This window comes from Bidens hawaiensis, unplaced genomic scaffold, assembly GCF_021521415.1.
Source record: "Bidens hawaiensis isolate Kalapana, Puna unplaced genomic scaffold, B.hawaiensis_p1.1 tig00032788_1, whole genome shotgun sequence".
Taxonomy (NCBI): Eukaryota; Viridiplantae; Streptophyta; class Magnoliopsida; order Asterales; family Asteraceae; genus Bidens; species Bidens hawaiensis.
The window spans coordinates 72,056-80,559 of record NW_027495602.1 but is presented as its reverse complement, the minus strand read 5'-3'; the positions used below and the strand labels follow the sequence as shown (position 1 = coordinate 80,559).

At 31.3% G+C, this 8,504-nt stretch overlaps 1 pseudogene; it reads right to left on the bottom strand.

Annotated features, from left to right (window-relative positions):
* Positions 1 to 581: 581 nt before the first annotated feature.
* On the bottom strand, positions 582 to 1,246 carry LOC143584068 (uncharacterized; annotated as a pseudogene).
* Between the last annotated feature and the right edge of the window lie 7,258 nt (positions 1,247 to 8,504).

Here is an 8,504-nt window from a genome sequence, read left to right as displayed (position 1 = left end):
GTTTCTCCTTATAAATTATTTAAGGTTTTGGTCCCACCACCAATGTGGGAAAAGTTCTTCGCTCATTCTCATACATGGTGTAAATTTACGCAACTTTTATCGCTTCAAACACACATCGAGTATGACATCTCATTCATTTTAGCGATGGTTTAACCAAGGTTTGATTCATTACGAAACTCTCACTACATAGAACTCAAACGATATCGTTAGTACTTGTATTAACTATAGTTGAGAAAAACATTTATGACCAAAGTTGAGAAAAAAAACTCATTTTTAACAAAAGCTTTCAAATAGTTTTACTTAATACAAAAATAAAACAAAGAAAAGATAAGAAGGCGTTTAGAATTCCTTATTTTTACCGCCTTGTAACTTATTTGTTGGATAAGTTATAAGTTACAATATTGTAACTTATCAACTTATCCCCTCACATATAAAACAATCTTGGACACGTTTTTAACTTTTTCAATAATTTATACTAAGTAAGTTATAAATGGGCTAAAATAAGCAACTCCAAACACCCCTAAGTTAATAATATTGGATCTATAACTACTCTCCTAACATTCACTGTAGTGATAGCACATTACAATGCATGATTTGCAACTCTTCAATGCAATTAGAAAAAGAATATTGTACCGAAAATCAAAATGAAACCTACTTGGTTCCGATGGACATCATGGACTTAAACTCCTCAAAGTCAACAAACCCATCCCCATCTTTATCAACACCTTTGATCATCTTTCTACATTGTCCAAGCTTAGAATTGCTACATCCAAGACTAATGAGCACCCTTTGCAACTCCTTAGCAGAAATGAGTCCATTTTTATCACTATCAAACACCAAAAAAGCACTCTTAAGATCATCATCCCCATCATCTTCCTTGTAACAAGCAAAATCAGGCTTGGAACCATCCATAATGGCCATGAACTCATCCAAGTCAATGAACCCATCTCCATTAAAGTCAACCTCTTTAAGTATACCTTGTGCTTCAATGGTGGCCGTTGACTTTTGTTGACCAAAAGTCAACAACACGTTTGTGAGCTCCATTTGAGAAATCTTGCCATCGCCATCCATGTCAAAGAAGTTGAAGACTTGCTTGAGTTGACTTGAGATATCCATGGCTATGAAAGATGAGATGGTGTCAAGAGCACGTGACTTCCTCGTGGGTTTGTTGACTTTGGTCAACATTCTTAGTTTCTTGAGGAAATTACTTATGTTGGTTTGCAAAGATTTTGACATTGGAGATTAATTGTTGGTAGAGAAAATGAATGGTTGCAAAGCTGTACTATGAAAGGAAAGTAACGTTAGGGGTTCGGAGAAATTAATGAAAAAATATATTTAAAAAAAAGACAAACAAAAAGGTGGCACGTGTTCTTTTCGTGACTTTTTCATATCATTGTTCTTTTTTATGTTTATACCTCGGTTTAACGTTTGTATGTTTTTTTTTATTTTGAGTTAATGGGCCATTTTCGTCTATGTGGTTTGCCACTTTCGCCACTTTAGTCCAAAATTTTTAATTTTATCAATTTAGTCCTCATAGTTTTAAATATTAGCCAATTACGTCCCATCCGTCTAACGGCATCCAGCTATGCCTTTAGTTTAAAGGTATTTTTGTCTTTCTCCTTTTAATTTTGAGTTAATGGTCATTTTAGTCCCGGTGGTTTGATATATTTGCCAATTCAGTCCAAAGTTTGAAAATTTGTCAATTTAATGTTCAGTTTAATTCAGCTTTTTTTATTTTTTATGTTTTTTGTTTATAACCCTAAAGAGCATAATTCAAGCCCAAAACCATCGAGCAACCTCAAATACTGGTATGCATTTACTCTGTTGACAACAGTAATCATACCCCCCCCCCTTATATTTAGTTTCTAGATATTTTCTAAAATCTTCTCCATGGTGGAATTCAATGGTAAAGTGGTCAAGGTAATTCCCTGAAACCGAATTATACAGAAAAAACTAAAAAATGTTTTGTTGATTAATGTATAATAGTTGATTACGACACAGATTTTCGTTATGATATGTTAATCTCTAAACCCTAAATATTATGCATTCATCAAAGAAACGATTTTTAGTTTTTTCCGTACAATTCGGTTTCACGGAATTGCTTTGACCACTTTACCATTGAATTCCACCATGGTGGAGAGTTTAGGAACCGTCTAGAAACTAAATACGAGAGGAGGGGGTATGATTACTGTTGTCGACAGAGTAAATGCAGACTTGTTTTGGGCTTGGATAATGCTCTCTAGGGTTATAGAAAAAAAACTGACTTAAATTGACAAAATTTCAAACTTTGGACTGAATTGGCAAAAGTATCAAACCACAGGGACGAAAATGACCAATAACTCAAATTGACAAAAATACAAATTTTGGACTGAAGTGGTGAAAGTAGCAAACCACAGGAACAAAAATGACCATTTAGGTTTTGCTGACAAGATATAAAAATATAATTACGTGTGGTTTTACTTTTTGCGAAACTGAAAAGTATTAAAACAATGACTACAGCGTGAACAATGGAGAAATAAGATAACGATGAAACTGGATAATATTATTTAACTAGTTTGTTCGCGTAGTGCGGGAACTCATATATCTATAATGTGGATATACAGATACATCATAACGATCATCACTTTGAAAAAAAATAGTTTATCTAAATATCAAAAGAACTTGTTCGGTAACGTTCAGATCATTACGATATCGATGTGGAACTGACACTTGGTTTATAGCTTACGATATAAAAAATACTCTATTATAGTATTATGAACACAACTCCGTTTTCAACCAAACTTATATAATTTATTGCGACTACACCTCCGTTTTAACATCTTGACATAAATTAAAATAAACATGTCATAACGGCCTACTAACAAAATTAAAAACTTAGTATGTTAACCATTAAAATGAATCAATAACTAAAATCTATAAATAATATCAAAAAGAAAAACATATGTTATGAGACAATTTAAAACCTTAAAAACTTTGAGGGAGTAAATTGCAAAGTGATCAAAGTTTAAAGAAAGAAAATATTAGAGATCAAGAGATTAAGCTAAAATAGTTTAATACTTTAGGGGGTTCACTTAAACAATTTAAAACTGAAGGGATTGAAATTGTCAAAGACTTTACTTCATGTAGCAGCTATGTTTGCTTTAATATATAGCTAGTGGTGTTCCCCGCGTGTTGCACGGGAAACTCGGCAACGAACGCAAATATTAAAACACCAATATACAAACATATCGTGGCGACTATCACTTCGACATAAAAAAAGTTTATCTAAATTAAAAGAACTTTGTTCTCGGTATACAAACACATCGAACGACTATCACTTCGACACAAGTTTTTATATAAATATTAAAAGAACTTTGTCGGTATTGGTTCGGCTAATTGTGGTACCAAGGCGATACCAACACTCGTTATATAGCTTACAATACAAAAAAAGATACTCTATTGTGTATACAACTCCGTTTTAAACAAATCTTATACACTTTACTGCAAATACAAGTCCGTTTTAGGGGCATGGCGTGGATGTGTTAACGGACAAATTAAAACAATTAAAATTGTAGCGGTTAATATGGTAAACAAATTTTGAAAAAGATTAAGAAATAAATTAAAAGCATTAAAACTCTGAGGGCTAAAGTGCAAACCAACGAATTTTATTGTAGTAATCAATGTTGATTACTTTTCTTTCAACTAAATTTACAAAATTGTCCTTGTTGCTAAAGCTAACTTACAAAAATGTATATGTTATTATAGCTTTAGGTTTTTAATAATATATAGTATAATAAAAAAATAGTTTAAATGAAAATAAACAGAAAAGGTTTGAGCATTCCTAATGAATTTTTCATTCCTATCTCCGTTTCTAAAATTTTAAATAATCATTTAAATAACCACTTTAATTTATTCCATATCTCCAAACTCCATTTTTAAATTTTAATGAAATGGTATAGGAATTCTTCAAATTTGAAGTGTTGCCACAACACTCCATTTCCAACTACAATTCTATAAATATATATTAGAAATCAATTTATAATGATAATAAAACAAAATAGTTACAAGTAAATATTATAAATGGAAGAAGGATAAAAAATAATAAAAAAATATATAGAGATGAGAATAGAGGGTTGGTGAGGTTTTTAGAAAATGATTTATAAATTATCATTTTCAAAAGGGATGGCGGTGTAACTTGTTGCTCGTTTATTCACATCTCTATTGTAATTGAATCCTTTTATTTAATATATGAAAAAAATTAATAATTTTTTTCAATTTTGTTTTTTAGTTATTTTTTATAAATGAAGATAGAATACCCATTGGAAATGCTCTTACTACCAATATAAGTTATAACCACACTAGATTATTAAAAATTCACCGACCATTTAATAAGAAAGGGAAGGGAATGGAAGGAAATTTTTTTTAACTAAGCGTGTTCTTGAGTTGGAAGGAAATTAGAGGAAAAGAAATGATAACTATGTTAAAAAATAGTTATCCTTAGTAATCATCCCATTTTTTGGAGGATAACTTATTGGGAAAATACATTAATTTAATCCTTCTTAACTCCTCCTACTCCTTTGCTTTCCATTCTAAAAAATCTCAAGAACACCCATTTTTTAACTATCCTTAGTTTTCATTTCCTTTCCCTCCTTAAAAAAACTCAAGAACAGGGCGTTAAATCTTGTATCAATACTTTATTATGTAGATAAAAAAAGATCATAAAAGTATCAAACTAGTTTGTTTTTTCACACACACACACACATATATATACTAGGTTAGTATCACGTGTGATACATGGGTTGGATAGATAATATTTTAATTTTAATAAATGAATATAAATATTTATAAAAGGGACTCCCTTTATAAAGTTGAATAAATTACAAATTATAGAAGAAATAAAGAATTATGATAAGGTTATCATAAATTTAAAAAAAATTGTTTATATATGATTGTGCATGCCTAGATGGTAACACCTTAATTATATAAGAAAAGAATATCATTAATCAAATATTTTGATTTAAAAATAGCATAGAAAAACATATGTATTAACATGTTTTCCATATAAAGTTTTAAGGACACATCACAACCTAAAAGAAATTTGGTCTTATTGAAAAATTTGTAGATGAGTATCTGCTTATGCTAGTAACATTAACTTATATATCTTGATTTACAAACAAAATATGAGAAACTACCTAAAAGATGATTAGATGATTATGACAAATGGACAAACCAATATAATCTTAACAAAAAAGTTACTCATGCTACACTATGAAATACATATGATTATCCATAAATGAATACATCTATTTATTTTACTTATCTACTCTTTACAATAAATAATTTATGTTAACTTTTAAGATAAGTTAGTTACACAAATAAGAAATAACATATAGATTTGTAACACCGTTTCGTTTATGATATATAAAAGACAAATTATCACACAGTAAATGCATCATTATCGGTTCTCAAAATTAATCATAAGCATAACATTTACATTAAATTTATTAAGTTTGTAAAGTCTTATCAACTTTTTCCCCAATTTGATATATATACACACACTCTCCTTCACTACATATGATTATTTTTTTTAATGCATGGTATATAGGTGTTTATGCGTTTCTCACATTTTTCTACTTCAAATTAATTTAAAGATTACGATTAATTTGAAAGACATTTGTATATATAATATGATTAATTATAAAGATTACAGTATTACTGAAATGATAAAATCCGAGCACTGATTCTTTAAACTAAGTCCTTTAATTTTTTTAAATAATAACGATGATGATGATTCATGGAAAAATAATATGCACTAATTTGAGTCATGCCCCATGGAGATACTTCCATTCTTGGGGTCTCAAAAATTACAATAACATTATCTTACAATGCTATACAGTTATTATTAGTTATTATTATTATTAATTACTAAATATTTAATTTATAATAAGAGTGTCATATTTAAAGAAAGGGTGTTACTAAACCATTCACCAAAATTGATTATCTTTTTATTTGAATAAAAAAAAGAAAGGTTTTTGTCACACCCTCAAAATCCACTAACGGAGTTTTACCGTCAGAGGGTGTGAACTGGCAGGATCGGAATCATTAGTTATAATCAAACCAAAGAAAAACGTTTAAATGCAAATAGGTGCGGAAGCGTAAAACCTTAATTCAAAAGTTGCGTCACGCAGGACGACTTAAAACCAAATGTAACTGTTAAAAATAAGTTTGCAGAGTAAAAGTATTTTCGTTTAATGCATGCTCCTAAACCGCGCGCCCGCCTCGGCTACCTGAGAATAACATACTAAAAGTGCCAACACAAGGTTGGTGAGTTCACAAGTTATATAAGATAAATCGTTTAGCGTTCTGCGTAACCTCGTTACGGCGTTTCAGTGTTGCGTAACCTCGTTACGACGTTTAAGTGTTGCGTAACCTCGTTACGACGTTTAAGTGTTGCGTAACCTCGTTACGACGTTTAAGTGTTGCATTACCAGATAGTGTTATGTCAAATTATATATCGATAGGTAGCTAATCTATACAACAAGTATCGCTAAGTGGTTCGCGACCGAAGCTGACTGTTTATCAAGTGTCCGTCACCAGGTCAATCCAGACCATGGTAAGTGTTAGCCAAAATTACACCCACTCAACCTCCAGTTGAGCTTAGCGTCGGGTGGGGTTTTTCAAACCCAGTAGTACTACTCAACAGTGACTCACTATTCCAAATATTAACCGGTCCGATGTGTGGGACTTCAAATGTTACGTTTGCCGCTTAGCCTTTACAAGTGATATATAATTTATAACAAAATCTTAAATATGCGTTTATCTCAGAAAATGCGTTTATCTCAGAAAATGCGTTTATCGGAGTATGTTATCTCCCCCAAGTGAAAAACGTTTGAAAACAGTTCAAAGAGCGGGGTAAGTGAAACTCACTGTTTGCGAAGACTATCCCGATCTAGATCACCAAGTGATGCGCGTCGTAGAAACTCTCTAGCGTTCTAAATAACAAAGAGATTTTCTAAGTATCGGTACGTTTAACGAGTCTCTAGACTCGGCACATAATTCCTATGCACGTAACAGATTTCGTGTTTCGTTTGTGAGTCGTGTGTGACTTACACAAGTACAATTGTGATACGATACATGAGTGAGCAATTACTTTCGTGTCACGTACTAATAATGTATATCACTAGCAATTTCTCCCCGTAAGGGCAATTTGGTCACACACAACAATTAACTAGCAATTATTCCCGTAAGGGCATTTTGGTCAACAAACAAAGACTAACTAACCATTATTCCCTATAAAGGGCAATTTGGTCAATTCATGGCAATCAACTAACAACTATTCCCCGCAAGGGTATTTTTGTCAAAATACAACAATTATATAAAAACTATCATATTTCATGCATTCCTATACAACTCAGCAGCTAGTTTCGTTATGACAGAATTTCTACCTGAAAGATTGCACTAGTTCACCGATTATAACGTCTCAATTAATTCACCAAAAATTACCACAGAAGCATACATATCTTAGGTTTCCAGAACATATTTTATCTTATTTTTATTCCACATATTTTTCTTATAATGACCAAAACATTACAGCTAACTCATATCAGTCAGATTCATGCAACAACATCAATCTAGTTATCAATCCATTATCCAACTAACAACAATCATATTAATCACATACATGCACATGATCGGCCGATTAGGGTTTATACACAACCCATTAAACATCAAAATTAAACAACAAAGAGGTAAGAGGTGATCAAGTATACCTTCCTAGCACCTAGTCCTTGGATTAATCTCTTGATTTGATGTGTATATGTGTGAGTTGGTGGACGGCAGCCGTGGAGAACCAAGGAGGGAGGCCGATCGGGTTGTAGGTTAATAATAATAAGTTAGGGTTTAGTGTTAAGGTTATATTTATAATAATACAAGTTACACTCTAGTCCCTAATCTTTCAAGTGTTACATCTCTAGCCTAAACTAGTTGGTTCTTGTTTCTTGTTTAACATTCCACATAACAATCAAGTAACACACATATACCTAACACATAATAATCACATAATTAGTGTTTTGACGTTTGTCGTTTATTTATCAATCGTTCGCGTCAACTCGTTTGCGTTTCGGTGCAAATCCCGAAAGACTACACATGTAGTAAGTGTTAAGCGTCATTTAAACCCTAGTTTAAATGTAATGAAGTGTGCGTTATAGATTCAACGATCTTAAAGTTTGAATTGACGGAGTTGAGTTAACGGGGTTAACCTGAAATTGACGATTGTCACAGTTTTAATGAATGATAAAACTTGCCAAGTGGCATAAATATAGTGCAATTAGATGTCAAGTGGCATAAATATATTTTTGTTTATTATAATAGTAAATATATATATATATATATATATATATATATATATATTACTTTTACATAGTAAATTTTACTATGACCTGTGTAACTTATATAAGCTAATGCTATAGTATCTCAATGGTAAAGAGGTGAAAATTTATTGTTGAAATATGAGGGTTAAACTCTAA